At 32.6% G+C, this 12,242-nt stretch overlaps 1 protein-coding gene across 1 annotated transcript in view; it reads left to right on the forward strand.

Annotated features, from left to right (window-relative positions):
• CNTNAP2 (contactin associated protein 2) overlaps nt 1-12,242 on the forward strand; it is a 2,632,466-nt gene that overhangs the window by 516,896 nt on the left and 2,103,328 nt on the right. The gene's annotated exons all lie outside the window — the stretch shown is intronic.

Genomic DNA, 12,242 nt, shown 5'->3' on the forward strand with positions numbered 1-12,242 from the left:
CATGAATTTCTTTCTAATGTAAGCAATAGTGTTATTGTAAAATGACACCTTTCATACCTTTCACTATCAAAGCACTAATACTAATAAAAATTCTCCATTCCTTAAGAACACACACACACACATACACACATTTTCTTGTGTACAGAGAAACCAGATGGTTAAAATATATTAATAGTTCTTTGAATTAAAAGTAAAGATACTCATAGAAAAAGCAAATATGATGGTACAACTTCAGAGTTCCACAAAAAACTTTCACAAATACAAATGCTAAGAATAATCTAAATTTTAAATAATTGAATAGTTTGTGGTATATGTATTAATCGTGTAAAGGTTTTAAAAATTATTGTTATGAAAACATGATTTGAATCCCTAGATATGCCATAAAGAGGTCCCTTTTTATCTTGGGCACATTTCTCTTGATGATTCAAAATGAGAATATTCCAAATAATAGAATGTGTTAGTGGCTATTTTTTTTTTTTTTTTTTTTTTTGGCATTAGGGTTTGAGGGATTTACTCAGAGTCATATAGCTGGTAAGTGTCTGAGGTTGGATTTGAGTTCAGATTGTCTTGTCTCCAGTACTGACATTGTTTTAAACAGAATAAAACTCTGTATAAAACCTACTGTAGTAAATAATAGATATTAATGACAAACAACAGATGTGGTGGTAACAGAGGAATTGTCATATTGGATGGGAAAAATACTTTCCTTTTGTTCAGTATTACTGGTAAAAACACTTCTTAAGAATTGGACCCATTTTAAATGTCACAGTTTCAGAAGTGTATTGCTAAGCTGAAAGTGTATGACAGAACAAAATCTAAAATTTGATTTCAGATCCATGCTATTTGAAGATTGGCTAAAGGGACAAGAGAAGGTTCAGGGAGAACATGATCATTATATTCAAATATTTACAAACAACTCTCTTTGAGAGAATGACTAAACTAATTTTTTGATTACCAAAGATAGGATAAGAAATATTGTGTAGAAGTAACATATGGACAAATTTAGGTCTAATATCAAGAAAAATAACTTTTTAACAATTAAATCTATCTAAAAATGGAATGGACTGCTTTGAATATTAGTGAGTTATACCCTAATTAGAAATTTATAATCAAAGGATAATCTCAGTGTTGTTTAAATTTATATGTCTCTGATAGGTGATTTTTTATTAATATAAATTGGATTAGATGGTCTGAGTTCCTTTGTGATTCTAAATGTATATAATGATGACTACAATAGCCCCAATGCATATCTTATGCAAGGATATCTGTGTCACTGTTTCAAGAAAATTAAAAGTGAGTTATTCCACAGATTGTTTTAGTAGTCATTCATATATTAGCCTTTATATATATAATTTTGTGAACACTTTTCTAATGCATTTTTATTTCCTGTCATAACTATCTTTCCATGTAACACCTTCAACAGTATTATATTCTACCTCTTCTCACCCCTCCATAACAATTATATTTTATTGGATATTAAGATTCAAGTATTTTTTTTACCTCTTTGTTGATAATTTTAGGTATGTAACCATGATTTCAGCTGCATTGAAATTGCAATTTCAATGGAAAATGCATTAACTAACACAATTTATTTTTAGACTGTAAGACTGGACTATCCTACATTAATCTCTAAGTACCCAGAATGCATCCAAATTAAAACTAATTTCTCATTTTGGGGCTTACTTGTTCAATGAGTTGTGTCCAAGAGATAGTTGGAAATGCTGAGTTGGAATTCAAGAAAGATCAGTAAAGGGTAATATTTTAGAAATCTTCTTAATATATGTAGTTAGTAACAATGGAAATTACATAGTTTAAAAAAAAGGCATGGAGGGAAAAAAAAAAAAGAAAAGACAGCTAAGGATGGAATATGGAGGAAAGCATAACTTAGGGAAATGGGAAGAGAGAGATGAGTTACAAAAAGAGATTTTGAAGGAGGCTTCCCATAGGCAAATGGTTAAGATAAAATCTTTAACACAAGGACAAAGACAGAATGCCAAAATGCCAATTTAGAAGGTAGGAGAAATATCTTGAAGTACTGTGAGCTCATTAATGAGGAAAGTCTCTCCAAAATTCTCTCTAATGTAGAATATAATCTATGTATGGCTTTCTGTCCAATTTGATTCTTTTCTATATACTTGCATAAGGTGCCTTAATAAAGGTCATTCCATATATTAGGCACCTTCCTCACTCTTTCTTAAAATCTCAGGCATAGTATTCATAAATGATCCCTCACTTATCCTCCCTCATTATAAATCCAGACCATCTGCTTATCTGATGATATGGTTTTCTCTGGCTTCTCTTAATTCCTTATGTATCATGTATTATGTCCTGGTTACACTCACCATATGCTTCTTCACTGACATATAAGTGATGCTCCATTTTAATTCTTTGGATACTGTTATCTATATGACTCTCAGTTCAACAGTTATGCCTCGAGAATGAGATACAGTAATAATATCTGAGATTCACATAGCTCTTAAAATATGCATATTATTATGTGTATACTGTTTCATTTGAATGGATAAAGGATATTATTAAGAAGCACAAGCTGATAAAATAGAAAATGTCATAAAAAAGGTCAAGGAGAATGAGGATTGAGAGAATGATGAAAAAAGGTCAAAGAGATGATGACCAGCTTTGGCGATTAGGAGTTCATTAGTAATGTTCAAGACAGTGGCTTCAAGGAAATGTTCAGGAAAGTTAAACTCAGATTGCAAAAGACTGAGGAGTTAGTGGGCCATTTGTGATTTTTCCTTAGAGAGGAAGGTACCTAATTAGAAAAGATTTTAGGGTGGGAGGTAGTGAACAGGAAGTAAGATGAGAAAAAATTACATTTTTATTTTCTTTTAATTCTTACCAGAGTGTAGCATTTTCTTCAATTGCCAATAATGGTCGATGAACCTCATCATATTGACAATTGAGTCAATGATATAGGACTACATAGATATGTACATACATACATAAGAACACATATATATATGTACATATAAAGATATGAACTTCTGATTTAGGGAAACCCAACTGTCTTTTCTCCAAGAAGTTATATATTGTTTGAGGAGGCTGTCAATTCTTAAAAATCTTTCTAGCTTATTAACTATGGAAGTGATTACAGAATTAATATTCCCAATTTCCCTCTATGATTCTAATTTTCAGGACAAAAGTCAAATACGTTTTGGTCAGTCCTCTTCTGTTTTATTTAGGATAAGTGCAATAAGAATTTGCACTTGTTAATAATTTCTCAAACTTTAATCTGCAAATTTGTTAAAAACTCTCTGTTAGGGAGGCAGCTAGATAGCTCAGTGGATAGAGTGCTGGCCCTAAAGTCAGGAGGACCTGAGTTCAAATTTGACCTCAGACACTTAAAACTTCCTAGCTATGTAATCCTAGGCAAGTCACTTAACCCCAATTGCTTCAACAAAAACAAAATTCTCTCTTAGCTTCTACCTAGTCTCATTTATTTACTTTAGATCTATTATGCTCATTTATCTTAAGAAAATGATCACCACCTATTGAAATCGTAAGATCATAAATTATCACTGAATGAATTTAGGGGCCATTAATTACAAGCTACTCATTAACATATGAGAAGCTGAATGCATAAATATTTTAAAACAGAAGTCTCAACACATTCAATTCATTAAATGTTTATTAAGTATTTACCATACATGTGACAAGCTTTCAGTTCCAGAGATACCTTGCCCTTAAGAAACTTCCAATCCATTGAAGGTTTATAAAGGAAGCATAATGTGTACACATAAGCAAGATAATTTAAAGGAAGATGTATTATTAAGGGGATTGGGAATTAAAGAATATAATTTAGAAAAGGAGGCATGTAAGCTCTGACTCTTAAAGAATGATGTTTACTGAGATAGTCCAGGCATTTGGGGACCACATTTGTGACTGTACAAAGTTGAAGGGTGGAAGGGCAACGAGTAATTCTGTTTACTTCTAATATAGATTTATGAAGGAGATAAATATGAAATAACTGGAAAGTAAGATTTGGGACAGTATTTAGGGCCTTGAGGAAAAGTTAGATAGCAGAAATACTATATAGAGTACTGGGCCTGGAGGCAGGAAGACCTGAGTTTAATCCAGGCTTGGACATTTATTTTTTGTATAATCCTGGGTAAATCACTTAATCCTGTTTGGGAGAGTTTCCTCATTTGTAAATTGAGCTGAAGAGGGAAATAGAAAAACCATTCTAGTATCTTTGCCTAGAAAAAAATGGAGCATGAAGGGTGAGACACAACTGAAAAATACATTTGAATGATTGTAGGGCCTTGGATACGCGACTAAGGAATTTGTATTTTATTCTAGGATTAATAAGAAGTTACTAAAAGCTGCTGATCAAAGGAGTAACAGTAGACTCAAACTGCCAGTCAAAAATCTGTAATACAAATTAATTCAATTATATCCAAGGCAACAAGTACATCATAACATTCACACTGGTCATACCCTTTCCCTAATGAGAGATTTATGTACTCGTGTTATGATGCTAAGGATGAAAACAGGAAGACATTATTCTAAGAGAATGGAATTTGACAGTCGGAAAGCTTCATTGAAGAATTTTATGCCAGTCAAATTTTTAGTGAAATTTTGCCAAGAGAATCCTTCGATATCATTTAATTTCAACATAAAAATCAGAGATTGTGGAAAGAACACTAGGTTTAGAAATCCTGGGTTCTAATTCTGCCTTCTTTGCCATTAATTAGGTATTAACCTGAGTCAGACACTTACACTTTCAATCTCTAATTGTTTTTTTTTTTTAAATAAAGATGCTGAACTAGAAAATATTCAAAATTACCTTGTAGCCTGATGTATGCTAAAATTTTGTGATTCACTATTTTTCCAAAGAAATCTAAAATAATCCTTTCTTTATGGAGGGCAAACGTCATTTAAATAAAGTTAACAATTTATATTAATAAAAAGGTGTGCTATTTGTTTTAGTTTTAATCTTTGTAATGCTCAAAATGCTACACATGTTCAAAGAAATAACTTGTCTATTCCTTTACCCTTGTCAGAGTGTTTTAATTCTTGTTCTTTGAGAGATTAGTGTTGCTTCCTTATCATAGGCCCTGATGTTATATCAAAACCATATTTTTATCTCATTTTATTTAGCCTTTCTAGTCTTCTTTTTCCCTTAATAAAGCATTGTGTTATCTGGTTCCCAGAGTATATGTAATGTGAATTAAAAAAGGATTCATTTTTAACAAATGCAGTAATAAGATGCTTCCATGTTGCTCAATTGACATCTAACTTTAGATTCTCTCCACTAATGGCATAGATGTATAAGCTCATCACAGGGTAAATTTTTTTTTTTGGACTTAACCTCAAAAGTAAAAGCAATACATTGAATTTCATATAGGAAGATACAAGTAAATGGGTCACAATTTTTACTAATTCAAAAAGTCATAAGAGATCTAAAGGCAGAAAGGCAGGACTAAAAACAAAGGTGGGTCAGTTATGTTGACAAAGGAAAGGGTTACTAATGAATTATTTGACTTCAGTGCTAATTCTTATAATTTATTAAATCAGCCAGAGGATGGTTTGCTCTGAAGTAATTCTGGATGGATAATCTGTGGGGAATTTATGGAATGACAGACACAAAGATAGCAAAAGATAGCAAGTATAGAAGTATTATGAGATATACTGTTGGAGGATGTACTCACATCCACAAGATTGATTTTGGGGACTGGGTAAAAGTTGGCAAAGTCCAAGTTTACCAAATTGCTTTGGAAGTATTGTGATGTATTTGTCCTATTAATCTATCATGTCCTTTCTATAAAAGAATTACTGAATCCCTACAAAATTCAAATATCCAACAAAGCTGAATATCTTTTCTCAAATAATTTATCAAATTATGCAAAAGTCTGCTGAGCTTCTAAGTTGCTGTTGGATAGAAAATGTTCTACTCCATCTTTTGGAGTCTTCCAAGATTCTAAAATTTGCTTAGAGTCATTATTATTTAAAGGAATTTGGAGCAGTTGGGAGGTTGGGCAAGTTTCTGCCTTTATTCCACCATCTTGGCTCTGCCCGCATCATTTCTATTTCTTAAGGAGCTGTTTTCTTCGATCAATTTTTGTGCTTCCTTTCTCAAGCTTTTTTCATAATTCACCTATATAACTCTTATTTCTTTCATCAGTTTTTCTCATCTCTCTCTTACTTGATTAAAAAAATCATTTTGGGATCTTCCAAAAGGGATTTTGGGGTTTAAAATGAATGTATAGTCATCTTTGAAGCTTCAGATTTAGGCATTTTGACATTGTCTTCTGAGTTTGTGTTTTGATCTTACCTGTTGCCTTACCATTCTTCTATGGTTATGGTTTTTTTCTCTCCCTCTCTTTTTCTCTCTCCCTCTCCTTCCCTCTCTCCCTCCTTCCCTCCTTTCTTCTCTCTCTCTCTCTCTCTGTCTCTCTGTCTGTCTATCTGTCTCTCCTCCTTGCTCATAGGGTATACTGTTCCAAACTTCTTGTGCTTGGGTCTGGGGTCACTAGCTTTTCACACTGGGGTCTCAGGTGCTTCTGACTTACCCACTGTGCTGGGCTGACCCAGTCTAGTCATGCCTGTTGTCCTGGGGTTTGGGGTCTTAGAATTTGCCTTTTGTACTGTGGCTAGAGGCCTCATAGTTATCCTGCTGTGCCCCTGGCCTCCTGAATTGTGTCAATGGGGCCTTACTTGCTGGTCTGTGCTGTGACTAAAAGCTTTTTTACTTGCTTACCTGGATACCATCTGTGCTGGACTGTGCTCCCCTTTTATCCAAGTGAGACAAACCTTTTCTGAAGTCCTTCTTTAAGTTTTTTTCTAGGCTGAAAAACTATTTCATTCTGTATTTTTATGAGTTATGTTGCTCCAGAATCCATTTAAAAACTTGATTTCATGTTTCTGAGGAAAACTGGAGAGATCTCAGGCAATTTCCTGGCTTCTTTGTGCTATCTTCTGGTACAAATTTTTTTTCTAAAGTTTTGAAGAATCTTGGGGGGGGGGAATGAAATCTATATATTTCACCCAGATATATTTATCCTAAGTGTTCCAACCACAAATGGACATTGGGAGTCACTTATATTTACCATACAGAGGGAACTATATTACCATAACAACCTTCACAAAGTGATTAATGATAGTACTGGTTTTTATCAGATCATTGAACATGGCAGGGAGGATCTACATGTATTTTTCTGCTTCTCATGTATCATGTCATAAATTTATTTCTGACTTTACAAAGGAAGACCTACACTTAGAGTGCAACTTTGAGTGGGCAAGACTAACAATGCTATGTGGTATAGTTTATCCAAAAGATCATTATCTTAGCGGGGATGTACAGCAAGGAGTAATGATGTAGAGAGCAATGAGTTACACTGATAATTGCCAACCAACTCTTTCACCTTTCTTGTTATAAATGTTAATGATAATAGTCTTGAAATCCGGAGGCACTTCTTTGGCATTTCTATTTTCTATATGTGAAATAGAGGCCAACAAGGTTAATAAAGTTGTATAAGATTACCAAGGAATGGGGGATTGCCTTACATCCTTTCTAACATTTAGTGCTTGGGGGGGGGTTACCATTTTTTTTTTATCATCTTTGAAGAGCATTTGGTACAGACTTGTAATTTAATTTCTGTGGGAAAATCCTGGTATGGTAATTCCTCTGTCTCATAGTTAATAACTTAAAGTCTCAGAGAACTCTCTAGTGCCCTGAGATATTAAGTAATTACTATGATCACACATCTAGGATGTTTCAATGTATCAGAAAATATTAAGAGCTTCTTCTTCACGTGGATTTTTGGCAAGATTCTACTGGGAATAATGACAGCTATCATGATTCAAGAAAATTCAAGGAACTCAGTTATGAAAAAATTGAATTTAATAATTTATATATATATACATATATAAACAATAATTATTATGAGAGTGAGTTCTTTGCTCTTACATCCCCATTACTTCACACAGGTTGTTTTCCATTCTGTAAGGCACCCTCTCCTCATCTCTGTCTATTGAAATTCCTGTCCTTTAATACCACGCTTAGGTGCTACTTCCTCCATGCAGTTTCCTCCCTGAAAGTGTTCTTTCCTATTTTAAATTTTCCTAGCATACTTGAAATTTTACCTTTGTTACTAATTCTCTTTCCATTCTACTTTTGACCTTCTACTTGTTATAATTATGCCTCAGTTGCCAACTCATCCTATAAAATCTCTTACTATTTAAGAGAATTATCCCTTAAAACACCCATTTTCCTTTTATTCTTCTCATCTTAGACACCCATCTTACCCCATTGGTAAGGACTTTTCTCAACTTAGATTTGGGTAGAAGGCCAGAATGCTGAATTTCAGTTTCCCTCCTAACTCTGCTTCTAATATTGTCCTCATATTTAACTGTTCTCTTACCTTACAAGGTCCCTTAGTTCCTGATGGCTATTCATTTCTATTTCTGAAATTTTTATTTATCCCTTGAGTCTTATCCATCTAGAATATAACTTTGCTATGCTTATTGTCTTCCTCTACTGATTTCTCCTAGAATTTTAATTTTTGTGAGAGAACCTGACGTCTTTCTCCTGTTAGCTCTCCCCATCTCAACATGGAAAGCAGATTAATTAATCTTGAAACTTAGGTTATATTATTTTGTCTTCCTTTAATGCATAAAAATCGGTCTTCTTATTTAAGATCCAGTGCCAAGCTGAAGAGGTTTGGTCAAGATTTGTTAAGGAATCACTTTGTATTGGTTAATAAATATGTTCAGAAGTGCAAAGCTTTATTTCATAATTTATTTCAGATTTCATCCGTTACACAATAGAAATATTACACGGAATAGTTAAAAGTCATATATAATAAAACTAAAAAAGTAGCATAAGGTCAGATTATGAAGGAATTTAAGTGCTTAATAGAAAAGCTTACATTTGCTCATAGAACAAGGAATTATCTTACTTTGTTTTATGGGCCTTTTTGGTAGTCAAGTGCAGGTTAAGAGTAGTTGGGTGGTACAGTGGATAGAGCACTGGCCTTTGAATCAAGAAGATTAATCTTCATGGCCTCAGGCATTTGCTAGCTGTGCAACCTCAGTCACATAACTTAACCTTGTTTGTGATAGTTCTTCATCTGTAAAATGAGCCAGATATTGTAATGGCCAAGCCATTTTAGTATCTTTGCCAAGAAAACCCTAGAATTAGGTCATGAAGAGTAGGACTGGATTATTGACTAAAAAAGTGCAGATTATACAACCATTCTCAGAATAATACTTTTAAACGCAAAAAAAGGGAAGGAATGCCAAGGAAAAATTTTATCCTGAAATGCAAAAATAAAAAAAAAATCTTAAGTTCATAGATTTCTTAATATCTATCCTTAGATGTCTATAAACTTCAGGCTAACAATTCCTGTCGTAAAGTTAACAAGGAGTCATTGAGCTTAAATCACAGATTCAAATAAGTCAGAGTATTAGAAAATATAACAGAGAAATACTTGAAAAAGGTAAAATCATGGCCCACCCTATAGATAGTCTTAATAAATATGGCTTCTTAAAATGTATACTTGTTATTGAATATTTAGGTAAATATGGAATAAATTATGTTTCCTACATTAAAAAGGAAGAGCACAGACTGAAAAAGGTATTTTTGTTTGTATAGTAGCTGGGATGGAAAAGGAAAGAAAACTCTAGAACTATGAATTCATGGATCTGGGAACCTCTTGATGCAAAAACTACCTCCACTTATAAAGATAGGTAATGAATTTTTAGGTATGTAATTTTGGAAAGTTATTTAGGGCATTTAGATGTTCAGTGACTGCTCATGATTACATAATATGTCCTAGAGGAAGCACAAGAACTCTGATCTTTTTTATTTCAAAGCCAATCTTCTTTCAGCTCTTCTAGGAAGCCTGTCACAGAAAAGAATTACCAAAGAAAATACAACAAAAGGAAAGCAAAATTATACTGATTAAGGTCACATGATCATATCCCATGAGATCACTCCAGCTAATTTTTGAATACAAAGAAGGTCTCGTGATGACTTGTGAAAAGTCCAACTTGATTTATCTTTATTGCTAGTATAATTTTAGATCATGTGTGGAGAGTTTGTATGAAAATTTTGCTTGTTTTTCAGAATATTTTGACAGGATGGAAAAGGAAGCGTGTCTTGAGAGTATCCTTCTAATATTAATTAGAGGGGAGAAAAAAGCAGAAGGTATTGAATACAAGGAAGGAAGTAGAATTGTTTCTAGGTAGTAGAGATGGAAAGCAGAATAGAAATAGCAAAAGAATACTTCAAAAAAAAATGACAAGTATTGGGATCTATAATGAGGAGAATAGGGTTGAGAAAAAAATAAACCCAGAAAGGATGAATAGAATTTCCTAGGATACTGAGTACATAAAACATAAGCATGTTATTTATATTGCATTATTAATTTTGAAATTGAAAGTCTATTATTGCTCTGCTTGTCAGAAACACTATTTGTCATCTTCTACTTCCCAAAGAGAGCACAGTAGTCTTAAAACAAGACCAGATATTCTTCCATTGTCAAAAGTAACCAAGCAAATACTGAAAGAGACAAATCAAGGGAAAAAGAGAAATCTAGAGGGAGAAAGAAGCTAGCACAGCTTTGTAGCTGTAAATCTGCCAACAATGTTGATTTTGAGGAAAAAGAAAGAAAAAGTGCTTTAACACATTTAAGACAAAATATGATTTCAGTAATTCTCTTAAGTAATTCAGCCATGTGCTATCAGCTGCTGGTAATGAATTCTGTACTGGAGGCATAATTTATTCTCATTGTGCTCACAAAACACAAGGCGCTATCCGCCACAAGAAAATACAAAAAAATCCTATCTTATTAACTGTATTGCCATACTTGCAACACATATCTCATGAGTTACATATTAAATGATGAGAGGCTATTTATCTTCTAAACTCGGGAAGGAAAATGGCTGAATCATTTCTCATTTTCTCCAAAAGATATACAATATATTTTTGTCCACATTCCAATTTCAGAGCTTCAAACTTTTGATACTTTTATCTATTTGAAGCAGTAGGAAAAAAAAAAAAAAACAAATGTAATACTTTTTTTCTGAAGGTGATATTTAATAACAATAAAAGTCATTGATAAAAATTGAATTATTAGTTCCATAAAAAGAGACAGTAAAATATTGGAGAATTTGGGCAATATATGTTTATGTGTGTGTGTATGTTTTTTTTTTTTTTTTCTGGTGGAAATCAGGGTTTTCATTCTTTTAGGAAACTTTAAATGTGCATTGTCCCTTTACTAAAATGGATAGGAAACAAGTATAATTGATTGTCTTAAAGAGTTTGGGCGAACTATGATGCCATGGATAGAACACAGACTTTAGTGTTAAAGCAACTAACTGGGTTCAAATCTCACCTTATTAATTTATTCTACAAATGAGTATAAATAAGTCATTTTATTTATCTAGGGGCAGTTATACTAGATTGATGATTTTTAGAGTATTATTAGTGAAAAAGCCTTTCAGTAAAAAATTTGAACATGTTCTCAAATGTATGTATCATTATTTATAAATTACACATTTTGCTATGTGACCATATTATGTTGTATTATGCATATATTGACAATATATTAAAACAGGTAACATAAGATTTATTGTAAATTTGAGTTCAAATTCTGACTCTCACATTTACTACTTGTATTTACCCAAATGTGTAACCATGGACTAATCAATTAACCTCATTGTGCATCAGTTTTCTCTACTTCAAAATGAGAGGATTGGACAAGGTGGTCATTGATATTCCTCCCAAGTATATATATCCATAACCTTGTCTTTTCAAGGAATAATATAATCTTGAGTTGTGATCTATTATTAATGATAGTAGACATGCATCTGTATTTTACTCCTAACTCAACAAACAGCAATTAAACTATCAGTCAATAAGTATTTATTAAAGGCATGTTGGATATTGGACATACATAGAAATGATAATACCTGTCTTTAATGAATTTACTATCTAATGTTATACCACGCAAGCAAAGCCTTGTTCTGGATCATAAGGAAGACATAAAGGTAAGTATTATTTAGTATCTATAATGAAATAATTTATACTGTGATGAAGATGTTATAACTATAGTTACAGTATAATTATAATGCATATAAGTAATTATAGATGAATAAGAGAAAAGTACTACAATTTTGAGCGAAGGAGAGATCTCTGCTAGTTAGGAAATTATGTCAAATTTTATGGAGATGTCATATGAACTAGCACTTAAAAAATGTGCAGATTTGTAGAGGTATAG

The sequence above is a fragment of the Sarcophilus harrisii genome, chromosome 5, assembly GCF_902635505.1.
Source record: "Sarcophilus harrisii chromosome 5, mSarHar1.11, whole genome shotgun sequence".
Lineage (NCBI taxonomy): Eukaryota > Metazoa > Chordata > Mammalia > Dasyuromorphia > Dasyuridae > Sarcophilus > Sarcophilus harrisii.